This window comes from Gorilla gorilla, chromosome 8, assembly GCF_029281585.2.
Source record: "Gorilla gorilla gorilla isolate KB3781 chromosome 8, NHGRI_mGorGor1-v2.1_pri, whole genome shotgun sequence".
Lineage (NCBI taxonomy): Eukaryota > Metazoa > Chordata > Mammalia > Primates > Hominidae > Gorilla > Gorilla gorilla.
The window spans coordinates 59,191,248-59,219,043 of NC_073232.2; the positions used below are offsets into that span (position 1 = coordinate 59,191,248).

The 27,796-nt window shown below is 34.8% G+C and overlaps 1 long non-coding RNA gene across 5 annotated transcripts in view; it reads right to left on the reverse strand.

The window, feature by feature from the left end:
* LOC129525161 (uncharacterized) overlaps nt 1–27,796 on the reverse strand; it is a 314,405-nt gene that overhangs the window by 199,158 nt on the left and 87,451 nt on the right. For 2 of the 5 annotated variants that reach the window (XR_008669270.2, XR_010135208.1), the window contains one exon: nt 712–3,749. The exons of 2 other annotated variants lie outside the window; for them this stretch is intronic. This is a non-coding gene — a long non-coding RNA (uncharacterized lncRNA). Of the gene's footprint in view, nt 1–711; nt 3,750–27,796 lie in introns of those variants that run through there. One more of the 5 variants, XR_010135210.1, reaches the window with a different exon arrangement.

The following is a 27,796-nucleotide window of genomic DNA, read 5'->3' on the forward strand; positions in this document are numbered from 1 at the left end:
CACAATCATCATTCCCCCATTAACAAAACTTTAAAAGCCTCTCTTGTTTTTGTGAATTAAGTTTGAATTATTTATTCTGATTTCCCACTACTTTGAGAAAGATACTTGAAACCAATTATCTTGCCTTCCCACACCCATATCTGGTCTTGTTTCCTATGGTTCTGCTCTATAAGATGCATGCTAGTTCCTAAGCAAATCACAACACGCACTCCATGCTTTTGCTTACTCCTTTTCTGTTAAACTGCCTATCATCTTTTCCCCAGAAACTAAAACTTTCCCCACTCATTCCAAGTCCAGTCAAAATCCTATTCTCTCCACAATAACTTTCTTATTCTTACAATGGATTGTTTTGCTCTTTTGGAATTCCAAGTGTCATTTCTATAAACTTCTTCAATGGCAATTATCTTATGCTGTACGATATTCCAGTATTAAATTCTTCTCCAGTCTTCATGAATGGATGAGGTGATGTGAGGTGAAGTTATAAAACCTCATCTTTGCTTCCCCTGCAGCGTCAAGCACAGTGTGTAGTAGTTGTCAATTCCCTTTACTTTTACCAACAGATGGACAGGTAGCAGGCTCATTTGGTTAATTTTAATGGTGTCAATTTGGTTATAATTTTGAATGGCAATCATCACATTTCATTGTGAATAATTGTGTTAAAATGTCTCGTAATGGTACGCACTTAAGCAGAAGGCAATGAAGAGCAAAGAATAGCATTAATTCTCTTTATTCTACATTGCATATTTTCTAAGTATAAATATCAGTAGGACAATTTGACATATTAAAAAATTTCCCTCATATTTAGGACTACTCTGTTAGAAGTAGAGTTCAGTTTCATAGTTTTTTTTAAGGTAAACATAAAAACAAAAACCGGTACAACTTTTGGGGATTTTCAGTTTTATTAATACCATAAGGTGGTGGGCATGCCAGGGCAAAGTGATCAGATATTGCTTTCTTGTTTTCCACTTTCTTATTTTAGTGCTTTTTATAATAGAATAAGCATAAAATAGACCATCACATATCATTTTATACTTATCTCTGGAGAAAAAAAATAGTACTAGGCGAATGCTGTATTTCACATGCTGCTTTAAGTTTAAAGAATTTGGCATGCAGTTTCAGACAAAATGTAATAAAGATATGATTATAGAGAAATGTAGCTTAGATATTGCAAAATATAACACAGTTTACATTACTGAAGCCTATGTTATTATTGGGTCTTAAAAGGATAAAAGATTTTTTGTATCTAAAGGAGATATATTTTCTTTATTCAATAATATGTTTATAAGCTAGTCTGCTTCCTGCATTGTAGCATTAAAAACAATCTAGGAAGTTCTTTCTCTACCTAACTCAGAGACTTGGCAATTTTTCCAAGTATATTCTGTATGTGACTGTTTTCCTGCCTCTGTATACTGAAACAGACTAAAAAGTGTTTTTCAGATTATCCCTAAACTGGCATTGAACCTCAACAAATCGCTGAGGTATCTGTCTCTATCCTTCCTGTATTAATAAGAGCACCTGCTCTGACCCAGACATTCTGCATATATTGTTTCATTTAATTTTTCTCATAATACTAGCATGTGCCAGGATTATAACTCCTATATCTGAGACAACAATACTGAGTTTCATAAAAGACTATTAAAATTAAAAATAATATTCCAATTAGACAAGGGGAGAGATACTGATGATGAACTAATGAAGATACTTATGAAGAAGTGAAGGAAAACAGCTATTTCTTTACCTATATTTAATTTCAATTGGTTCTGGAACTTTTATGTTGAAGCTGAACCTTTTGTCAGAAATTTAAGAAACAAAACACACTTGTATTTCACTATTAGATATCTATGCACTTCAGGTGACCACATCAAAAGTCTTACTCCATATGAAAGGACCAGATATAATAGAATACAATCAAAATTTAATTTTATATTCCATAGTCACAGATCTTTAGCTCCAGTCTGATGGATCCCTTTAACGAACATTTTACTTCCTATACTCCATCTCAGTATCTGCTTCTGAAAATTCAATTAGTCAAAATGGGTAATGAGCCAATGATTACAGAACTGACTTGTCCAGCTCTTAGCAAGTACTTCCCTTTAATCAGTGTGAAAAACAGATCTCTAAAACCTCCCCTATTATTGAGATATAATTAATATACTGTATAGTTAACTCATTTCTAGTGTTCAATTCTATGATTTTCAGTAAATTCATAGAACCACAATCAATTCACAGAATTACAATCAATTTTAGATCAGTGCCATCATCCCAAAAGAAACTTCGGACTCTTTAGTTATCATTCCCCTACTTCCCCCATCCCCAACTCCCCTAGTTGTAGGCAATCATGAATCTACTTTCTATATAAGATTGACCTCTTCTGGACTTTTCATATATATGAAATAATACAGTAACACAGTCTTTTGTGACTGGCTTCTTTCACTAAGCATAATGTTTTATAGGGTCATCCGAGTTAAGCATGGTTCTTCATTCATTTTTATTGCTGAGCAATATTTCATTGTATGGATGGATACACCCCATTTTTTAATCCTTTCATCAGTTGATTAACATTTGGGGTGTTTCTACTTTCTGGCTATTATGAATAATGATGCTATGAATTTGTACAAGTTTTGTGTGAATGTATTTTTTCATTTCTTTGGGGAATATATTAGTTGGTGCAAAAGCAATTGTGGTTTTGCCATTACTTTTAATGGTAGAAACCACAATTACTTTTGCACCAACTTAATACATAGGCATGAAATTGCTAGGTCATATAGCAACTCTGTGTTTAACTTTTTGGGGAACTGCCAGGCCCTTTTCCACAGCAACTATGCCATTTTACATTCCCACTAGCAGTAGATGAGGGTTTCAATTTCTCTACATCAACAGCAACTTTTTCTACAGTAACTGTGTCATTTAACATGCCCACTAGCAGTGTATGAGGGTTTCAATTTCTCTACATCCTCATCAATGCTTGCTATTTTCTGTCTTTTTGATTATGACATCTTAGTGGATATGAAGTGGTATCTCATTGTGGTTTATATTTTCATGACACTGATCGCTACTGATGTTGACCATCTTTTCATGTGTCTAATGGTTTATATATATATATAAAGATCTCTCTATTATTTATAACTCTGTACATATATAGATCTTCTTTGGGCAAATGTCTGTTCAAATTGCTTGCCCATTTTTAATTGGCTTGTATTTTATTTCAAGTTTTCTATTTTCCTAACCACTAGATTACTGGGGATAAATTGTCCTTTTATTATTGAGTTGTATGGACCATTTGTATATTCTAGATGCTTTTCTCAGATACATGATTTGTAAACATTTTCACCTTTCTGTGGGTTGTCTTTACTTCCTTGAGGGTGTCCTTTGAAGTATAAAACTTTTTAATTTTGTTGATGGCCAAGATACCTATTATTTTTTCTTGTCACTTGTGGTTTTGGTGCCCTGTCTAGGAAACCATTGCCTAATCCAATGTCAAGAAGATTAATGTCTATGTTTTCTTCTATGAATTTTTATAGTTTTGGTTCTCACCATGGTCTTTGATCCATTTTGAGTTAATTTGTATATATTTTGTAAAGTAGGAGTCCAACTTCATTCTTTTCCTTGTGTATATCTATTTGTTCCACTGCTGATTACTGAAAAGATTGCTGTTTCCCTGTGGAATTGTCTTGGCATCTTTTTGAAAGGTCCCTGGTTCTTACTGAATATTTTTTCCTGGGCCATGGTGTTGTCACTGGGAAGCTTACCTTAAAAAAAAAAAAAAAAAAAAAAAGGAAAAAAAAGAAATCAGTCCATGTTCGGTTCTACCATTTTTATAGCCAGCTTTCTATTCTATTCTTGCTATCTTCCCCTTTACCTGAGTCACAGCCATGGGTCATATCACTCTCTGATGTTTCACAGTCTTTCTGGGTGCATGTTCTATCTCCACATACTAGTACCTGGGGAAGGTCAAGGCCAATTCTTTCTTTCTTTCTTTCTTTCTTTCTTTCTTTCTTTCTTTCTTTCTTTCTTTCTTTCTTTCTTCATGAGGAAATTGAGTCATATACAGAACAATTTGTTCACGGTCACACAGCCTAGTAGTGGAAACCTATTAGTGAAACTCATAATGGTCTTATGAGTTTCAGCCCCTTGGGGTTTCTGTATTCACTGTATCTAAGTAATGACACTACTCAGGCTGAGACAGTGGTCTAAATTTTAATGCTCAAAAATGTGGGAGGCTAATATTTTACTTTTTAATTCCAAAAGAGGGTCTAATAAAACTCTATTGCCTTAAAAATTAAAAATAAAACCACCCCTATGATCTCTACCTCCAGATAGTCACACCCTTGTGTAACTCCCCACCCTTTGAGGTTGGGCTGAACCTAGCGGATTTCTTTAACCATAGAACATGGAAAGGTTGATGCAATATCACTTCTATGATTAGGTTACAAAGGCGTATCATCTCATATTGCTAGCAAACTCGTTTGCCTTCATGACTTGATACAAGCTGTCATGTTGGAGAAAACTCTCTGGCAAAGAATTTTGGTCAGCCTTTATCCAAGAGCCAGCTAAGAACTGAGGACCTCAGTCCAACAGCCAGTAATAAATTAAATACTGCCAATGACCATTTGAGCTTGGAAATGAATCCTTTCCCAGATAAGCTTTGGAGTCACTATCGTGCAGCCACCACCTCAATTTAAGCATGTGAGAAATCCTAAGGAAGAAGATCCATACATTTCCAGATTCCTGATCCAAAGAAACTATGAGAAAGTAAATGTTTGTTTTACAGCTCTAAGTTCTGTGGAACTTTTGAAAACAGCAGTATATAACTAACAGAGATGTGCTGTTAGGAGACAGTTTGCTTTTAATTATTAGACAATTATTTGTATATGAATTAATGTATACATCAATTATGTTGTGGATTCAATAAATATTTTACTAAGTTTTTGTAAGCCAAATGGTACAAAAGGAGAAAATTACAGAGTCCTGGAATATCTCTTTTTCTGTATATTATATATATATATGTAATATATATATATATATTATATATATAATATATATGAATATAATATGAATATATGAATATATATATATATAATATATATATAATATAATATATATAATATATATGAATGATTTAGATATATATATAAATTGTTATATATAATTATATATATATAATTAAATAACATATTATTTGTTATCATGATAGTATTGACATAATTATGCCAGAGTATATGACAGTATATGAGACTGTGTGTGCATGTGTGTGCATGTCTGAGTTTGTGTATTTGTGTTGATAGGTATGGTAGAGAATAAGTCTACTGTCATTGTTGATTTTGGCTTTTTATTATCAGATGTTATTCATAGACAATAGGAAAATTCTTGTTATATCAAAGATCTCATTGTACTTGGATGAGCTAATCTAAATTTTGTTGTGAATTCCTACACTGTAAAAGGAGAATTCTACTGCTTCCTCTGTCCTTTGTAGGCTTCACAGAACAAAGTAAAATATGTTTTTGATTACAGGAAGCGTTCTTCCACCACAATATTCAAATGTCATGAATAAACAAAATCTAAGAATAAAGCTAATTTAGTATAATTAAGCCACCTGGCCAACAGTTGGGAGTGTATCTGTCAAATATTTTTCTGCAATAATTAAAAGGTCATACACTGAGTAGGAGAAGTCCCCTGCCATATACACACACATTATAGCAATAGATATATATCACTTTAAAATGATGCAGATATGATGGCAAACTCTGTTTTTGGACAACCTATCCATTTCACAGTCCTGAGTGAAAAGGAGGATGAGTGGTCATCACAGCCCCTTATGGCCAAAGGGCTTCATGTTGGTGATTCTGGCTGAGCTCCGAAACATTCTGATTAAGATTGAGGAGCCCATTTGGGAGCACTTCACTATGCCAGTAGGGATAAATGAAATGCAAAACACTGATTTGTGGCCTACTAACGTGAAAGATGCTTCAAAGAGCAAAGCTAAGGTATTGAAGCATACTGTACAGCATAGTTTCTTGAAGAAGAAAGTTAGATTGAATGTGCCTCCATTTGTCAAAAGAAAAAACAAAAGGAGAAAGTTACAGAGTCCTGGAATCTCTCTCTCTCTATATATATATAAAGAGAGATATATATACTTTTTCCAAATTATTTGTTATCATGATAATATTGACATAATTATACCAGTAAGGCATATTATTTTTCTTTCTGTATAAGAAAAATAATATAGTCAAGTTATTGTCCATAAAATATGCCCTGGAAGGATACATAGGTGGTCTAAATTTAAAAATAATATCATGAAAAAGTATCTACATAATCCAAGATAAAACTTTAAAATAAGGAGCAATGCCTACTGTTTTAGTATTTGTGTATATTTTAACTACAAGAAAAAATAAATATAGAACAGAAAATACTGTACATGTTCATTATTTTCATTTGCTTAAGACTAAATTCAAGAATAAATGTTTTTTCTATAAGGTTCTTGCTACAAATTAACTCTTGGGATCTTAGTATTTAATATAGGTAGGATTTTCACTATTAAATTATTCAGGTGAATTTAAATTATAGTTGCTGAAGGCTGATTTTTAAAATTTGTATTTTTAGAAGTATTCTTCGTTGAGTTTTTGGTAAAGAAATTCATTATTACTAAGTATTAAATATTTTCTTAGAGATAAAATTAAACATATAATAGCCGCTATTTTATGAGCTAAAAAGCACAGAAACACGTTAAAATAACATAAATATTATTTATGTTATGAACATTTACTTATGAACATAAATGTTCATATGAGATGGTAGACAGTCCAGGCACCACATTGATACTTTGGAACTGTATATTTTTGCTTGGATTGATGATTTCTAAAATATTTATTCTAATGGATTGACTTTTGATATTAGTACTACACCTCCACTAGGTATTTCCTTGTCAGTAAAATAGATGATGCAGCACAATTAGTTTTTCGGTTATATTCTACATACATAGTTGGTCTTTGCCAGTCTTCTTATTCTACCTTGCCTAAGCGTGTCTCGGGAACAGGTCAATAGACATTATTCATAGGACCTATTTCTTATTCTTATTTTGATATATTTATTTTAGATAGTATTGTTCCACATGTGCTATTTGACAAAATTTGAAATTAAACGTAAATCTTAAAACATAATATAATTTATTCCTACTAGTCTATCTTATCACCACACTTGGGAATTTATTGTTCCCTGTGCTTCCAAATTAATTAATGTATTTTAAGGAATTTTAATTGTGAGATAAGAAACCTTCACATTTGGAGAGGTGACTGTTGTGCTTTTGGGGAGTATATGTGATCTTCTTTGAACAGGTTAAGCAAAAATACTTAAGTATAAATAGGGGGACCATATGTCCTTGTTTGTTTATTTTCACCTGTTACCCCAGTACAGTTGTTACATGTGAATACTTGAGTCTAGTTCACACTCAAGTGCATTTGTTTTTTAAGACAAACTGCATAGTCATCCTACAATAAATCAAACTGATGACAGGGTGAGACTCACTGTCTCCTATTCAAGTAACATAAAGGAGAAAGTTGTTTTGTAACCAAATACTTAGAAAGTTATTTGTATATGAATGAATTTATACAGTGATTTCATTGTGGAGTCAATAAATATTTTATTAAGTCTTTATAAGCCAAGCACTAGGCCAGGCATTTGTTGGTTAGTACTAACACACTTTCTAGAGGGAAAGATGGCAGTCTCAGTATAGATTTTACATCTCATTTGAATACCTCTATGAAGACAGAGAGGACATTTAAATATCAGAATGAAAACCAAATAGAGACATCTACAACAGAGCAAGGTGTCCAGATATCTCTACTATTTCCAACACACAAATAAAAATATAAAATACAAAGGGCAACAAACAGGCTGGTACCTGAGTCTGCTCAAGATAAATAAGAGGAAACAGCAGGGAATCTGGGGTTCCTGAGATGTGGATGATTCCAAATTACCAATAAGGCAATCACTAGAAGGTTGGATGGGCCAACCTGAAAAAATCAGCTGAAACTAGAGAGATGAAAATATTTGTCATCTCTGATAACAAATGATTCCAACAAGACACATGGTAATACTGAAGGCCAGAGTAGTTCTCACTTGTTAACTCTCTAAACTTACCTACTAAAGTTCCCTTCCAGTTTAGGGTCAAAACTGAAGAGAAATTGTCAAGAATGGAATCAAAATTGAGTGTATAGGGGGGAAAGATTGTGGAAACAGAAGTTGCAAATAAAAGCAGGGAAATAGGACAGAGTCAGGAAATCTCAAAAACAAGATACCATTGTTTTGTTTGTTTGTTTATTTGTTTTATTTTACAATAAAACAATGGAAGAGGGATCTAGCTCTAATAGGAAAGTTACTCTAAATCACATATTCTTCTAAACATTCAGGAAAATTCATTACAAAAAATTAAGCAGCACAAAAGTCAAATACAATACCAGATCATTACAAGAAAAAATAATATGAAAAAAAAAGCATGGCAGAAAAGACATGATCAGAGCAAACCTCAAAACTATAATTTTTATTTCAAAACAAACTAAAGACACATTGAAAATAAAGGTAACACATAGAAGCTAACATATATCAAAATTAGAAGACACACACATCTGAAGTGATATAGCTCGGGAAATAATTAGAAGAGAAAAATACATCATTTCATAAACAAACTCTAAAACACAAGAAACACTTGAGTGAATAAACAACAGCTAATGCCTTAAGAAAAACAGAAGGTTATAAAGTAGACCGAAAGCAAAATAAAATAAAAAAATTTTGTTAAAACACATTTAAAAGAAAGTGATAAAAATTAGATTGGAGAAAAGATACCCAATATATGGATAATAGGAGTCTCTGAAACAGAAAAGCAATTTCACAAAATAGAACAAACTATAACTAAACAAAAACTTAAAAGCTTCCTAACAGTATATAAAACTATATATAGAATGATATGAAACTACATGTAGAATGATCATATCATATACAGTACTTGAAAATATCAAAACAGAAAGCCAATACTCACTGTAATATAAGCTATTGGAGTTTCAATTATTTTTCTAGATGACTAGCCAAATATAAAAAACCAGCTAGTTATTTACAAGGGGAAGAAAATTAAATTATCATTAACTTTCTTGGTAGCAGAGGTTCAGGTCAGAAGATCTTGGAATGAATATTTAAAACATTCAAAGGAAAGAAATATAATAAAGCCACACTGAGGTCAGTGGCAGACAATTCTGGAAAGAGAGACCACAGTTTCTCCAAACACAAATACAGGAACACATATGCATGTGCACATATACTCATAAACAAATATGCATACACAAAGACATATATGCACACACATGTACAAACACACACAGTATAAAGAGTTAACAGGGTATCTTAATGATTTAAAAGTTTTTTGTTTGGGTACAGAACAACCTGGCTATTTTTAAAAAACAAAACCCAAATACCACTTTTAATCTTTATGTATATAATCCATATATCAATTTACACAAATAATTTAAACTCTAAGAATAACCTATTGGAAAAAATTGGAACAATTTAATATTCAAAAAGGATGATGATAAAAATTTATTGAAACCCACCAAATAGGTTTAAATGAGTGAATTCACAATAATATATTTTTTAAATGACAGTAGTCATTTCTTACTTGCAAAGGACATGTTCCAAGATGCCTGAAATTGTGGATAGTATCAAACCTCATATATACTCCTTTTGCATATGCCCAAATACTTGTGATAAAACTTAATGCATAAATTAGGCATAAAGACAAACAATAACAACAATAAAACAGGACAGTCACAGCCGTATGCCAACATTACTCTTGCACTTTGGGGCCATTATTGAGCAAAATAAAAGCTACATGAACACAAGCACTGTGATACCACAACAGCTTACCTGATAAGTAAGAGGGTTACTATGTAACTAAAGGAGTAGTAGCATATACAGCCTAGATATGCTGGCTGAAGAGATGATTTGCATCTCAGTGGGCCTGAGTAGGATGGTGCTAGATTTCATTCCACTACTCAGAACAACACATAATTTAAAACTTATGAATTGTTTATTTCTGGAATTTTGCATTTAATATTTTCAGACACGGTTGACCAGGTAACTGAGACAGCAGAAAGTGAAATCTCAGATGAAGGGGATTATTATAATTTCAAAGATAATTAAGAACAATTCTTTATCTAGAAAACCTGTACCTGAAAGATAAAGCTCTTTCCTTTTTATATGAATTTGGTACCACTGGATAATCAAATAGCAGATTAGCAGAATTGTTCCTTTACATTTACTAATAAGTAAAAAGAGATAGCAAAGAGTTTCTCCTTGACCTGACTCGAGCCAGGCTCCTCTGAGCCATTTCTTGACTAAACTTCAGTCTTGGCCTATAAAGACTAGAAGAAAACACGAACATAGTCTCTAAGAGCTCATGGCCACAACTCTAGGATGACCCTAGTCTTCCTCAAAGGCTGGGAAAAAAAAAATAAAGTTTATTCCAATTAGTACCTGAAGATTGGGCCCCTGGTTCCCAGGCTCTGGGGTTTAAGGTGGTAGAAACCTAACATCAATAAGTGCCAGTTAGCAAATCCAGATGAATTTCACATAGATCAATGCCCACTTCCTGCTTTGGTTTTTAACAGTGCTTAACATTCCTGACTCTATTGAGCACTTCTTCTCTTTCTCCCACCTCCTTATTCCTTCATTCTATCTTTAAAATGCCCAGTCACATGTATAAAAATCAAAGTTGAATTCAGGTCATGCTGGACTCTTTTCTCTACTGCAATAACATATTACTGAATAAAATTTGTTCCTACTATTCAACTGAACTCCAATATTGTTTATCTCTGAAAGACTTAGAATATCACTATTCTGAAAATCCATATGAAATAATGGATGTAGGTATGACACTTCAACAACAGCTAACAACAAAAAAAGAGCAGACATTAGATTTATCTTGATAAAAGAATGCAATAGTCTGGCCACATTTATGCTTTTAGCTCCCAATTTGCAGAGAACACAAAAGCTGTTTTTCTGTAAATTTATATAGATCAAATGCCCTGGGTTCTTTAACAGATAAAATATAAGGGAAAATAATGGTTGAGGGGAGATGTATAAAATAAAGGGGCTTAAAAGATAATAAACTATGAAATAAATACAAGGTAGTGGTGACTTTGAAAGTCAGATGATGGTTATTTATGGAAGGAGGCAGGGCTTGTACTTGGGATGTAGCTACTTGAAGTTTCGTTGGTGTCTGGTGGAGTTCTGTTTCTACTGGGTGGTGGCTACAAGAATGACTACACATTTTAATAATCATTAAGCTATACATTTGTTTTTTGTAATTTTCTGTATCTCTGTTTTGTATTATGTTCAAAAATAAAAATTAACATTATATTCTGCCCTACGACATTAAAAATATTTATGTATATAACTTATGTCTTTTAAATGTCTATCAGTGCCTGGCTGACATTTCATGATAGATAAATGGAACCAATAATGTAATATTAATAATATTGATAATCATGAACATTTACTTATTATTCTATATTCGTGGTACAGTGGCCTTCCTCACTCCCACAACTCCCAAAGCTAGGTATGTTCTTTCAGGCGAAAAAGCTTGTAACCACAAATCTTATATCCTCTATCACTTTCCAGCCAAGCAAGTGCTAAAATCTATTCTCTGATTCTTAAGTTTAGAAAGACTATAACTTTTTGTTTGAATACACCACTACTCACTGTCTCTCACCTCCTAGCCTGCCAAGTGTTTTTAGGCAAAATGTTACAACCACAAGTATAAACTGGTCCAGTTCCTTTCTTAAGGCTCCATCTCCCTCCAGTTTCTGCCTGCTTTAAGTTTCTCTCCAGTTCCTTCATATTGTTGGTCTCTTTTTTAACATCTTTTCCAGATTACATAATTTTTATCTGAGTGATGATTATTTCAATAGGAGCTACTCTTAGAAGAAACAAAAACATTATGGCTGAGTAATTTATCTGTTATTATTCACGTATTTTGATGTTATTTAAATACCAGTTGTCACTACACTCTTGTTAAGAGAATAGTTCTTAAGAATAAATAACACTTTTACTCCACTGAGAACATTTCTGTAGGGAAAAATGATGTTAATAATTTTGATGAATGGGATTATTACATAGTTGTAGACCCATCCAGAATGTTTGCTTGCTTGGTCATTTCCAACAGACCAATCAATAATTACTTTGATTTAATTGAGAAATAATACTATTAGAAATAATTAAATGCACTTTTAACCAGAAGAATTAATTGTGTATCATTTTCCATACTAAAAATAGAGACTTCAGAATATTATGAATTATACTGTCTAAAACAAAGAATTTACATATTAAAGTGACAAAAAACTGCTTTTGTGCTAATCGCTTCACTTTGTGTTTGCCCAAATGTATTACACCTTTATTTATTTATTTTTACTGACTGATTGATTGGGACGGAGTTTCACTCTTGTTGCTCAGGCTAGAGTGCAATGGCACGGTCTTGGTTCACTGCAACCTTCGCCTCCTGGGTTCAACTGATTCTCCTGCCTCAGCCTCCCAAGTAGCTGGGACTGCAGGTGCCCACCACCACACCTGGCTAATTTTTGTAGTTTTAGTAGAGATGAGGTTTCACCATGTTGGCAAGGCTAGTCTCTAACTCCTGACCTCAGGTGATCCACTCCCCTCAGCCTCCCAAAGTGCTGGGATTACAGGCATGAGCCACTGTGCCCGGCCATATTACCTTTATGATACAATGAATTATACTTCTTGTCTTTCCCTTATGTCCTTCTTTGGTCAAAAAATATACCAAATGGGATGAAATTTTTACTTTGAATCAAAGCACATTGTGTTTGTATTTTTAAACTTATCTCCCATAATTTCTGATAAATTTTGCTTTGTTCTTTGAATTTAATTATCACCTAATCCTTAATATAACAGGCCATTCATATCATGAAAGGTCCAAAAATGAATACTGTCTAGAGTCAGATTTGCCAGACACCCAAAAGAGATGTAGAGTAAAAAAATTGATAAAATATCAGAATTTAGTTTTCAGCAGGATTTGACAAGTCATTGTTAGGTGCTCATCCAAATGCATGACCTTTTTTTCTTTTTTTCTGGGAACACAGAAAGGTTATATTTCCAGCTTGTTTTATAGTCAAATTTTAGACTTTATCTGGGGGTTCCAAAAATATATAGGCAAATATTTTCTAAGATTCTTTCAAGCTTGGCCCCTAAAATATCTCACATAATTCTTAAGATCTTTTTTATATTTTCTCGTCAAAATGCAGAGATGCATGTCTTCAATGATGGAGCTACTAGAAGATGAAAGAGCCCTTTCCATCTGATTATGGAATGACTATACAGAAAAATTTCCCTACCCTCAAAAACCACCAGCCATGCATTAAATCTCTGTTATGAGAATACATGAACCTTTTTATGTTATGCCACAAAGAGAGTAATGATTAATATAGTTTCACACCCAAGCCTAATATATCCTGATCAGTACAAGGAAAGTACCTTGGCTATGTGCCAAATCTAGGAGGTGAAATAGTATGATCACTGGGAAAGGGATTCCCAAAAGTATGATCTCTGAAGTTATTAACTTTACTATTTTTTTTTTTGCTTTTAATGATCATTTTATGTCTTTTTATTTTGAATTTCTGTATATCTTTTAAAAGGTCACAGTTGAGGCTGTCACATGCTAACTTGGTGAACTGAGTTTTAAAAATTTTAGTTCATTTTCATAAATCTGCATTTCCAGGCATAGACAGAATATCAAAAATGTTTCTGTTCTCAATCCCTTAGGTGACCAGCTGAGTTCAGTCAAACTCAGTGTTTCTAGAGTCCTGTTCTCTATAGACGTAAGCTTTTTAGCATAGGTTGGTGTTATTAGCATTTCTACACAGCAAATTACCCCAAATTTAGTTAGCTAGAAAAACAAACAAATAACAAAGCAAAACAAACAAATGAACAAAAGCTCATTGCGTATTTGTTTATGGGTATGCTGGTTAGAAATTTAGAAATGATACAACAGGAGCTCCTTATCTCTGCCCCATGATTCTTCTGCTGAAAATGTTCAAAACCTAGAAGTTTCTTGATCACTCAAGGCTGGACACGTGTGAGGATTTATTCATTCCTATGCCTGGCACCAAGACTAGGAGGACTCAAAGACCAGGACTGCCAACCAGAGAACCTGCAGATGACCTCTCCATGTGGACTGGCTTTCTCACAGTATGGTGGCTTCGCATTAGATGGGCTTCTTAGGCAGTGGTTCAGGACTTCAAGTATGAATTTTCCAGCAAATAAAGTGAAAGATAAATCAACTATTATGACCTAGCCAACCATTGTCACTCATGCCAGGTTCTTTTGGTTACAAATAAATCATAGGCCACCTAGATTTAGGGAGATTGACATTGACCTCCATCTCTCAAAGGGAAAAATATGAAGAAACTTGTGACCATTTGTTTTAAAGTCATCATGGTGAATACCCCATGGCTTCTTAAAGCGTAGGAATCACCTGAATTTATATGTAAAATATTTTATGTATATGTACTTTCATTTTGAATGGGTCTAAAATTTTCATCTTAGAAATTATATTAGAATAATCAAATCTCATGCATTATTTGTGTGGCTGCATATGCAGGTATCACATTAGTAAACTGGGGAATTTTACTCACCCTTATTTGGTACATGAAACATTTAGTGTGGTTTTTTGCAAAGGCCTGCCATCATGTGGAGGGCTAAACTGGCTGCAAGTTAAAATGTAAATGAATGTAAGGGGCATCTTCAGAGAATGCACTCCTCAGAAAACTACCCAAAGATGCTAGGATTTAAGCTGTCTATGAAAGTTATTTAAATATAACTGGAATAACTTTTTTTTAAATTTGTATCTAGGGCTCTAGTGATGTTGAAATAACCCAGAGACAATTTTTCTTTATCAGTCAGGAGCTCATTCTTGACAAAAACACTCCTCCCAGACTAAAATACTGGTAACTTTTACATTCCAACATATGTTTTAATTTTTTTGAAGATTTAGTGGTAGCTCTCTTTTTATCTGACTTTTAAAAAGCAACTACAATACATTTAGATATCTTGTATATTTTTAACAAGGTTGGTTTGATTTTTAAAAATTATCTTTGACTAAAACACAGAGGATGCCAGACAATAGATAATGAATAGTTCTCTGCAGTTATCATATTCATAATTTAGCAGTAATATTTATTTCTACTTGATTGGGATGGGATATGTGAATGTTCAGACAGAAAGAGAACATGGTGTGTTTTAATAAATGGATTGTGTCTGTGAGGCCATTCACCTGTTGCTTACCTCTCACACTGATTGGCTTCTTTTTTTAAGCCTACTGACTTTTCTATTTTTAAAGTAAAGTGGGATGCCTACATTTGGGTTTGAAAATTTAGAAAACAAGCTTCTAATAAAGGAGTGACAGAAGTACTTCTGGGTACCCATATCACATTTATAACCTTAACTGTTTAGCTATATTCCTTTCTAGGCTTTAGGATTAAGAATGTACTTAGAGAACTAAGGCATTGAGTTGACAAGGAAAGGGAGGATTGCACAGGTAAACAGGAGATGGACAAAGAATGCTCTAGATAGAGTGAACGGGATAGATCAGACAAGAATGTAGGAGAGACAGCTTGTTTGGATTTACATGAAAACTGCAGGAAAATAATTATCAACAATGTAGTGGTTGAGATCATATTACTGAATTTCTCGAACGTAGAGACACTATGTATTTTGGCTTCGGGAACTACACTATTAAAACTGTGCCTTATGCATATTAGCTTTGAATGAAGGTTTGCATTAAAATGAAGTGCAAGATAAATTTGCAGCCCATTTATGAGACTAAAATTTTTAAGAGTTGTTTCCTGTCTGGGAGATCTTGATAAAATATTGTCTCTGCAAATTACCCAAATACAAACTGAATTTAATTTATTTGAGACATATGTAAAAATAGTGATTTTCCTCTTCAATTAACAAAGGAAAAAAGTCACAGCCTTTTTTGGGAAAAAATAGTACCATTATGTATGTATGTATGTAGTAAATTTCTGTTTAGCTACACAAATAGCCAAGAAGAATAGTTAGAACTCATCTTTCTAAATAATCATATTATTACTAGCTTATAGAGAAGGGCTACTGGACTATTGCAAGTTCTCACAAAATCAGAGGGGAAAAAGCAATGGAATATTAATAGAAAATAAAATAATAAAACAGGAAGCAGAAAATGGTATTCATTAAGAGATAGAAAGCTTTAAAAGCCAGTGTGTTACAAAGGAAGTCTTTAATTCATCTTGAGTTGAGTTCTGTATATGGTGAAAGCAAGCGGTCCAGTTTCAATCTTCTGTATATGTCTAGACAGTTACCCCAGAAACATTTATTAAATAAGGAATACTTTCCCTACTGTTTGTGATTGTTGACCTTGTTGAAGATCAGATTATTGTAGGTGTGCAGCTTTATTTCTGGGTCTCTAAGTTGTTCCGTTGGTCTGTATGTCTGTTTTTGTATCAGTACCATGTTGTTTTGGTTACTATAGTGTTGTAGCATACTTTGAAGTTGGGTAGTGAGATGCCTCTGGCTTCATCCTTTGCTTATGGTTCTTTTGGTTGCTGGGCTGTCTCTTGGTTCTGTATGAATTTTAAAATAGTTTTTTCCAATTCTGTGAGAAATGATTTTGTTAGTTTGATAAAAATAGCACTGAGTCTGTAAATTGTCTTTAACAACATTGATTTTAATGATATTGATTCTTCCTATCCTTGACCATTGAATGTTTTCCCAATTGTTTGTATCATCTATGATTTCTTTCAGCAGTGTTTTGTAATTTTCATTGTAGAGATGTTTTACCTCCCTGGTTAGCTATATTCCTAGGTATCTTATTCTTTATGTGACTATGGCAAATGGGATTGCATTCTTGATTTGACTTCCAGTTTGGACATCATTGGTGTATAGAAATGCTACTGACATTTGTACATTGATTTCGTATCCTGAAACTTTACTGAATTTATCAGTTCTAGTAGCTTTTGGGCAGAGACTATGGCATTTTCTAAGTATGGAATCATATCATCTGGGAAGAGAGTTTGACTTCCTCTCTTCCAATTTGGATGCATTTTCTTTCTTTCTCTTGCCTGATTGCTCTGGCTAGGACTTCTAGTATCATCTTAAACAGGAGGATTGACAGCGGGCATCTTGTCTTGTTTCAGTTCTCAATGTGAATGCTTCCAGCTTTTGCCCATTCATTACAGTATTGGCTGTGAATCTGTCATTAACAGATGTTAATATTTTGAGGTATGTTCTTTTGATGCCTAGTTTGTTGAGGTTTTTTAACTGAAGATGTTGAGTTGTACTGAAAGCCTCTTCTGTGTCTACAGAGATTATCATGTGGTTTTTGTTTTTGGTTCTGTTTATGTGAAGAATCACATTTATTGACTTACCTATGTTGAAACAACCCTGACTCCCAGGAATAAAGCCTACTTGATCACGGTGAACTGCTGGATTTGCTTTGCTAGTATTTGATTGAGGACTTTTGCACCTATGTTCATTAGGAATACTGGCCTGCAGTTTTCTTTTTTTTTATTGTATCTCTGACAGGTTTTGGTGTTAGAATGATGCTGACATCATGGAATGACTTAGGGAGGACTGCTTCCTCTTTGATTTCTTGTAATAATTTCAGTAGGTTTGGCTTCTTTGCCATCCAGATTCTGAATTCTATGTCAGTCATTTCAGCCATTTCAGCTTTGTTAAGAATCATTCCTGGGGAGCTAGTGTGGTCATCTGGAAGAAAGAAGACACTCTATCTTTTAGAGTTGCCAGAGTTCTTGTGCTGGTTGTTTCTCATCTGTGTGGATTGATGTTCCTTTAATATTTAAGGCTGTTGTTTTTGAATTGGGGTTTTTGCTTTTATATTATTTGATGCCCTTGAGGATTTGACTGTGGTATGGTTGGGTTTAGTTGATTGGCTTCTTTTCGGGATGCTTTCAGTGGGCCAATGCTCAGCTCAGTACTCCTGGGCAATGTGCCTAGTGAGCTAGAAACAGGCCTGCAGCTTTTTCTTCTGGCCCTTTGAGGTTCAGTACCTGCAGCACTGCTGGGGCCAACGTGTTCCCAGTCTGCTGACAACAACATTTCAGTGGGGGCTCCTAGTAAATGTGTTCTAGTGAGGCGATGGAGGGCCCAGCTTGCGTGCGCACTGGTGGGGTGCTGGGGAGTTCACATACGCATGCACACCGGCAAGGTGGAAGGGGAGGCTGCTGGTGGCTACATGCCAGCAAGGAAAGGCTGTGGGTGGGTGCGCACCAGCAGGTGGAGATTGTGGATGGGTGTGCACTGGCAGGGGTCTATCAACAAAAGCTCTCTGAGGATTAGGTTAGATTTGCTGGCGAAAGAACTATAGATGTCAGTGGCCCCTAGCAAGTGTTTCAGTTGGGCAGCTGAGGCTGCACTATAAGTAGGTGCAGCCAGGCAGAGGCCCTGGGAGACGCCAGCAGACATTGGGGTGCTCAGATAAGACTGGCCCTATCCTACTGCCAAGACAGCCCTTTTCTGTCCAGATCTGGCAGCCAACAAAAGCTAGAGTTGCCTAGAGAAATATGGCGCATCTTCAGGTTTGGGTGCCCATGGCCATGCTCTGCCATGCTCCACTGCAGCCATTATGCCATGCCAAACCCTCCAGGCTCCAGGCAGGCTGGAGTTCTGTTTCTGCAAACTCTCCATTCAGTTCTCCCTGCCAACTCAGATGTCTTTTGGGGTCATGGGGTCTCCCACAGCTAGGATACTGGAGGTTCATGGTAAGAGTTCACCGCTCTATGCCTATTTCACTCACCCCTTTCCTACAAGCAACTTACAGCCAGGAACAAATCCTGGCACTCAACAACCCTGTGCAGGATTTCCATTTTCCTCTCCTTTAAGCCCAGGGCTTGTGTCTTCCCTCTCTTCACTTTTTTTTTTTTTTTTTTTTTGAGACACAGTCTCGCTCTGTCGCCCAGGCTGGAGTGCAGTGGTGCGACCTCGGCTCACTGCAAGCTCGGCCTCCCAGGTTCACACCATTCTCCTGTCTCAGCCTCCCGAGTAGCTGGGACTACAGGCGCCCGCCACCATGCCCGGCTAATTTTTGTATTTTTAGTAGAGACGGGGTTTCACTGTGTTAACCAGGATGGTGTCGATCTCCTGAACTCATGATCCGCCCACCTCGGCTCCCAAAGTGCTGGGATTACAGGCGTGAGCCACCGTGACCGGCCCCTCTCTTCACTCTTAATGCCTCCTTTCTAAAGGTCTGTTCAGTGTGTGTCAGTCTACTTGATGGTCTAGTGTCTTTAGGTGGGAGAAGCTGTTCGTCGCTGCAGCTAGTTGACCATCTTGCTTGAATTTTCTTATTTATTTAATTACGTTTTTGAAGGGTGGAGGTTTTAATTATGAGAATATGAAATTTAACTTTTTTTTAAGATTGGTGCATTTTTGTGTCATAATTGGTGTTAACTTCAGGAATAGTTTTCACCTCCCATTGTTGGTTACATCCTTAACTGATTATAATAATATTGCTTGCTATTTTCTAGAATATTTCTTTTGATAAAAGGCCAGATTGCTTGACATGCATTGAACAGATCAATATGACGAGGTTGCTCCCTGCTGACATAAACCAACAGCTTCTCCAGCCAGGTGGTCCTCGAAGAGTAGCAGAGATACAATGAAGTATGGCTAACCAAATTCAAATTCATGAATATTTTATAATGTTTGATATGATGATATGAAGAGTGAGAATTTTTCATGTTAGTATAAGTAAATCTACTTACTTTGCTTTATTTTCCCCTTATTTCCCTATTCTCTAGCCAAAGATAAATCTCTAAGAAAGGTAAACAAATGTATTTCTGCTTATGCAACCATAAAGGGATGCCTATCCCAGCATTGGAAAATCAATGAGTTGAGAGTTAACTCTGATTGCCATGCTACCTTCATACATTCAACACTTGAATAATTATTGAGTGTCTCCCTTTTATCACCATGTGCAACTCTAATAGACTAGTGAGCAAAAAGCTATATAGTCATATAACTATAACATATACAACACAATTTGAGAATTGCTAGAACATATATGTGTATATATATATTTATGAGAGTCCATAGACTGGAGTTTCTAATTAGTTGCTAAAAATATCCAACATTTTAAGCATGAGAAAATACACACACACACATATACGCACGTAGGTATATACACACATGTATACACACATGTATATACATACCCCCCACACATATATACATACACAATCTGTGTTCAGCAATTTACTTGAATCGTGTGTCATTTAATTCAGCCTTCTTCTATAGGTAATATTAGACTCAACCTTATTTTGTAAGAGAAGAAAGTAAGATACAACGATTATAGTTTGGTCATGCATGTGCCAGAACTGGAATTAAAATTCAGGCTGCTTGTCCCTAAAGTTCACTTCCTTACATGGTATGTTAACATCTCCTAATACTCCTGGAGGACTCAGACCAGGCTTCTCAAGAGGTGACATGCTAGCTAATTATAAAATGACAATCTGAAGTATAATAAAAGAAATTCTAGACATATTGGATGACACAGAACACGACATACAAAAAAATTAATGTGTTTGCAGAATTGATAAATTCTTGAGAGGCTATAATAATGTAGAGATAGAAAGAGAGCTTGCAGGAAGTACAGTTCTAATCATAGCCAGGAGATCGGCTTTGGAAAAATGTGTGTCTTCCCACTCCAACCTTTCTTCTTTTTTTTCAGATGGCCTTGAGCTAACGTCTGTTAAGTTGAGGGAAAAAGTAGAATAGACAACAAATAAAATAAGATGAACTTCCAGTGTCTAAACTATGTCTAAAGGAGATGTTTGGCTTGGGTTCCTGAACACAGAAATGATTAAAGCAAAATAACCAGAAAAAGCCTACTAAGACTTGAGGGGATTTTATTTATAAATAAAACAAATCCTTATCCCTAAATTCTATGATTTCTTCATTTCTAAATCACCTCCTAGGCCCCTAAACTTATGCTAGCAGAAAATTATCTGCAGATAATTCCTTACAATCCTGTATGAACACTTTAACACCTAAATAGGTATAGCTATTCTTACATTAGACTGTGGTAGTTTCTGTTTAAAGAGTCCCCAAATGAGTAGTTAAATAAGATAAATATTTATTTTTATATGTAAAATTTAGGAGAAGTCAGCTCAATGGCCATCAGAGATGTGGGTTCCTATTTTGTTGCTCTCCCATTCTCAGTATGTAGTTTTATTTTGTGGCCCAATAAGGCTCCCACCTTCAAATCTGCCTTTCAGCCAAAAGGCAGTGATTAATGAAAAGTAACAACATACTCTTTTTCTTAAGTGCATATAATTTATATATTGATATATAATTTCTAAACATATTCCATTTGTTACAACATAGTCACAGAGCCACCTTACTGTAAAGAAGGCTCGAACAGTCTTCTTCTTCTTTTTCTTTTTTTTTTTTTTAGATGAAGTCTAACTTTGTCGTCCAGGCTGGAGTGCAGTGGTGTGATCTTCGCTCACTGCAACCTCCGCCTCCCAGTTTCAAGCAATTCTCCTGCCTCAGCCTCCCGAGTAGCTGGGATTACAGTCACCTGCCACCATGCCCGGCTAATTTTTGTATTTTTAGTAGAGACGGGGTTTCGCCATGTTGGTCAGGCTGGTCTCAAACTCCTGACCTCAAGTGATCTGCCTGTCACGGCCTCCCAAAGTGCTGAGATTACAGGCGTGCCGCGTCTGGCCTCTGCCTCTTTATCTCAGAGAACATATACCCAGTGAAACACATTTTTGTGTATGGAGTGGGAGATTTTTACGGGCTGTTTAAATGATGGGACTTTATAAATATGCATGTGATCTTAAGATAATAAAAAAGAAAAATGTAAACATTAGTCTAATCGCTTTTATACAATTTTAACATGTGGTTCAGACAACAGCCAAATGAAATTAAAAGGGAGGAGAAACAAGTGTGTATTGTAAATATAAACGTTTTGATAATCTGATAATAAATTGTAGGAATCAATAAAAAGAATTCCAATATGATAGCCTGACAGAATAAGGAGCATAATACTTCTCAAGACATGAAAGACAAATAGTGAATGACATAAATAATAACAGTAATAAAGGGAATAGTGTAAAAATAGTAGTAAAGTTATTAAAATAATAACATCCTCTGAGAACAAAATATATACCATATGCATAGCTATGCATATCACTTACCAGCATTATTTTATAATTTTAACAAACCTATAAAGTAGATGATACTATTTTCAACACATCTAATATTGAAGTTTGTGACTAGAGTGACAAATTCAAGGTCACAGAGGTAGCATATTATCAAGCCAGGCTATAACCCCACTTTTGTGTTACTTCTGAGTTAATACCACATTTTACTCTTAAAGTGTAGGAAAAAATTACCTCATTAATAACTTGACAAATCCAAATTAATGCAATTTATAAGACTGTAAAATGGATATTACCAGTAACACATAATGCAGCTATGGGTATTATAGACCAACTACCTCAATTACATATGATTATTTTTAAATTAATATTATTAAGTTGGAAATAATTTGTCAAAATAAATCCTAAATAATTTATAGTAGCAAGTTTTTCAAAGAAGCAATTATTTAACAAAAAGAAAAGATATAAGTATAGAGAGCTACTTTCTAATATAGAGAGTATTAGGAAGACAAAAGATTCAAATTATAGTTACAAACTAACCAGTAGAACAAAAATGGAAATCATATTATTTTTAAAAATAAAAAAATGCCATGAAATAGATAAAACGTAATAGCATACTTAAGTGAAAAAAATACTTAAAACTACAACATAAAATATTCAAGTATAACTAGGATATAACATGCCTATAATAACAATTAATGTAAATGGGCTGTACCAATGTATCAAAATAATAAGACAGTGGTTGGGCGCAGTGGCTCACACCTGTAATCTCCGCACTTTGGGAGGCTGAGGTGGGCGGATCACTTGAGGCCAGGAGTTCGAGACCAGTCTGGCCAATATGGTAAAACCCCGTCTCTGCTAAAAATTCAAAATTAGCTAGGCGTGTTGGTGCTCATTTGTAATCCCAGCTACTCAGGAGGCTGAGACATGAGAATCACTTGAACTCAGGAGGCAGAGACTGCAGTGAGCTGAGATCTTGCCATTGCACTCCAGCCTTGGTGACAGAGTGATATTCCATCTCGAAATAATAATAGTAATAATAAGAAGATATTTATGTTAAATTTCAAGGTAAAACCTGATTTTATGCTATGCACATGTATGTGCTATATAACAATGTACTTTATATATCTATATGTATATAGATGCATGTATGTAATGAAAATAAATTAATTTTAGAAGCATTCTGATACATTGGGGAAAAAACCTATACTTGAAAGAAGAAATCAATAATTTAGGAACTAAAAGTAATACAGAAATAACAAATAAATTTAAGGACTGATTCTTTGACATGGCCATGGAAATAGATATGTCATTAAGTACATTAAGAAAAAAAAGTTGAAAGTTGGAGGAGAGTCAATAAAGCAAAAAATAAAAAATAAAGTAGTAAAAATAACCACACACATACAAAACTGGCATATTGTTTGCTCAACTCTATGCAGAAAATCAGAGTTCAAGTCACAAAGATTTCTAGGTTATGATAATTAACAACACTGATCTTAAAAGAGGTAGAAAGAGTACTGATTATTAGAAAATAAATTAAAACAATAAAAATGATAATTCTGAATCTCCTGTCCAATCAGATTGCCATCCCAAGCCCTGATTTGTTGAAATGATAAACAGCAGATACAGCTTTAATAGAAATCATATGATGCATATATAAAGCTAAAGCCGTTTAATGATAAGAGAACCATACTTAATTGTTCTTTTTATATTAAAGTTGGAATACACATCTAAAATAGTTGTATAATGCTATTATTAATAAATATCTATTAACTTTGTTGTTGTTGTTTGTCTGCATGTTTTCCTGAGGTGATTGTTTTGGTAATTTGATTAATCTTGTACATCTGTCTTTCATTTTCCCTAATTACCCCTATAGTTACAGAAACATTACACACTGTTCAATTCTTTCTACTTAATAGTTCTCTACTAAATCATAGCTAAAGGAGAAATTGTTTCTGTATTACAAATAATGTTACAAAATCCCTGGTCAATATATTTATATAAAGCAGTTATTTCATTAGAAAACATATTTAACTAACTGGCAGTTTCTCTATCATCCACATTGTTCAACAGCTAATTATTATATATTGAATTTTTTTTACTGCTCTTTTTCCACAATGATTAGTATCAAGTAATTTCGACCTGAGAGAGACTTCAACATCATCTGATACAAGCTTATCCCTAGGGGAAACTACCTGAAAAGTATTCTTGACTAAGCACCATTCTATTTCATTTAGTTCCATCAATGATGAATAAAATATAATACCCAATGCAGCCATTTCTAGCATTGAATCCCTGCAATTATTCATTCCACATTGTTTCTGGTTCTGCTTTACAGAGGAATAATCCATTTATGCTAAATCTAATTCTAACTGTTCAAAAACAATTGTGCACCCCCTAAGGTTCATTACCTCAGGGATTACTTCTTTCGGTTTCTTAAAATGTTCTGTTGCCCCATTCTGCTCCCTGTCAGTGGGTCCCATCTTGCTTTGTTACAGAAGGATAAAGACAAGTAATCCAACTTGTAGCCTTGTTGGTAGCAACAAAGCCAACTCATAAAGGCCCTTAGGAGAATGGGGTTCTCTATTTATAAGCAAGGGACGTTTTTATGTGATAATTCTAATTTGTACCATATGGACTCATGAGTACTTGGTTTATAGACACTGCTCTTAGAAAACACCCCTAAGCTACCTAAGAAATTATTCACATGCAAGCTATTAACATCACCTCGATAGACATGTTAGTCCTTCCCTTTTTGAGCTTTTCCTTTCTTTAATGCACAACCCATTCCTAAATTCCTGAGTTGTTGTGAATTGGAGTATATTGATTTATTCAACTGTTGGTAATTTGTAGCATTGTTCTCTGTATTTTGGTTGCTTTCCTCAACACATTTTGAACCATTAGAAATATTACTTAATCCATGACAAAACATTTTATATCAACTAATTACATATACTACATTAAGATACATATTTTCTTTACAATACAAATTATGTAATTTAAAATGTAATCGAATACAATGTATACATTTTAAATACAACCCAACTATTACCCTATTTTATTATAACTAACTACTTCCAAAACGCTATTACCCAAGCCAATATAACTAAAATTTGCAATTTCAGCTCTCAGGCAAAGTTCACACTCTCCCAGGCGAATGGACTCCTATAGACCTTTCAGTATTAAATTAGATTCCAATATTGGCTTCACCACTTATTATAGAGATGGCCATGGAAAAATTAATTCCATAAAATGTTGACTAAGAATATGCACTGTTTGGATTAATGTTAATATTAAATATACCATATGTTAAAATGCCTAAAACAGCACTTGATTGAAATAAGTGCACAATTTATGATAGTTTTATGATAGTTTATCATTTTCCTGTTTAAGTAAAGCAAACGTCCTCCTTCTCCTCCTCTTCCTCCTCTACAACCATCTTTACCTTCTTATTTTCCCCCTCCTCCTACTTCTTCTTTTTTTAACTGTTTAACCAAATATTCACCTACATGTAATTCTTTTAGTTTTCTTATATTTAAATACATTTCTTAAATTTTATCTACATTTATTTTGTATTTGGTCATCTATATTATAACAGTGATAACTTTTTAAATTTTTTACATGATACATAATATTTATGCATACTTATAAGTATGCATGCTTATATATGATATTTTGTTACATGCATAGAATGTATAATCATCGAGTCAGAGTATTTGGGGTATCCATCACCTCCAGGGTTTTCATCATTTCCATGGGTTGGGGACATTTCAAGTTCCCTCTTATAGCTATTTTGAAATATACAATACATTGTTGTTAACTATAGTCATCCTACTGTGTTATCGAACATTTGAAATTATTTCTTCTATCTAACAACATGTTTGTACCCACTAAATAACATCTCCACACACCCTTCCCAACCTCTGATATCTATCATTCACCTCTTTATCTTCATGAGATCAACTTTTTTAGCTCCCACATGTAAGTGGGATATCTAAATGTAATGCTAGGCTTGGGAAGTTTTCAGGGATTATTTCATGGAATAACTTGTCTATCCCTTCCATGTTTGCTTTGCTTTTTGGGAAACCAAAACCTGTAACATTTGGCCACTTTATGCTGCCACATATATCCCATAGGCTATGTTCATATTTTCTTTCCTTTTTTTAAAAAAATTGTTTATGACTGGGTTATTTCAAAAGGCATGCCTTCAAATTCTGATATTTTCTTCTCTGCTTGATTTAGTCTATTATTAATGCTTCTGAATATACTTTGTATTTCATTCAAGGAATTCTTCAGTTCCAGAAGTTTGGTTTGGTTCTTTTTTGTGTGATATCTATCTCTTTGGTAATTTTTCAATAACCTGAATTGTTTTTCTCATTTGTTTGTATTGTTTGTCCTTGTTCTCTTGTATCTCACTAAACTTTTTGAATATCGTGATTCTGAATTCTCATTCTGAGATTTCATAAGGTTTATTTTCACTGAACCTTATGAATTTTCTTTATGTTGGAAAATTATTGTGTTCTTTGGAGGTGTCATATTTTCTTGCTTTTTAACCTTTTCTTGTGTCTTTATGTTGATATATGCATATCTGTTGTAACAATCGCTTCTTTCAATTTTCAGAACCTGCTTCATTGTGAAGCATTTTTCACTGAGGCTGTATGTACCATGTTGGCTGGTTAGGGCCCTTTGGCTTTGAGTCTGTGTATGTGCAGTAATGTAGTCTCTGCATGATTTCTTCAGCTGTAAAGAGCATCAGTGGTGCATGTGATGTATTCATCGCCTTATGTTATGGTTATTAGTGGAGGCTGTGGTGAAGTTTTCCTGGGGATGAGGATGCCAGATGGGCCAGTCATTGGGTCCCAGTGATGGCAGCAGCAGGTTGAATGTGACTTTCCTTGTGCTGTATGGTGGCATACGCTGGCACAGTTGTAATACGATTAGGTGGGTCCCTCCTTGGACAGCAAGGAGGCTTGCAAGGGTGCCAGTAGTGGCAGTGTTGGGCTGGGCTGTTGAGTGGGTAGTTGGATTCTTGGGCAGTGGGCATGGTATAAAGGCTGTCAGTAGCAGTGGTGGGACAACCCTCTGGCTTCCATGCAATTCAAACTGATGTTAGTGGTGGCTGCAACAAGAGGATTAGGCCTGTATGCAGGCCCATATGTGGTACATTTGGGTTGGTTCCAGCTGTGGTGTTATTGCCAGGTTGGATGGGCTCAACCTTTTGGATCCAGGAGGATTTCTCATGTGCCAATGATGCTAGACATGGCTGGGCTATTCCCAGTCCCCCAGACAGCATGTGTGGGAACCAGTGTTGGGGAGCAAAACTGGGCCAGATGGATCAGTTTTCAGGCCTCCTTGCAGGTGCTACCCATGCTGTAGTTATGGGCATGGTAGTCCTAGGCTCCTGGTGAAATACTCAAGTTGGGAATGCAGTGGCTGTGCTTTTGTCCTGCTACTAGGAAGGGTGGAATAGCTTTTAGTGACAGCAGCCATAGGAATAGGCATAGGGTGCTTTGGTCCCAGATGGCAGCTGTGGGCAAAGTAGCCTGTCCTCAGGGTGCTTATAAATGTGTGGTGGC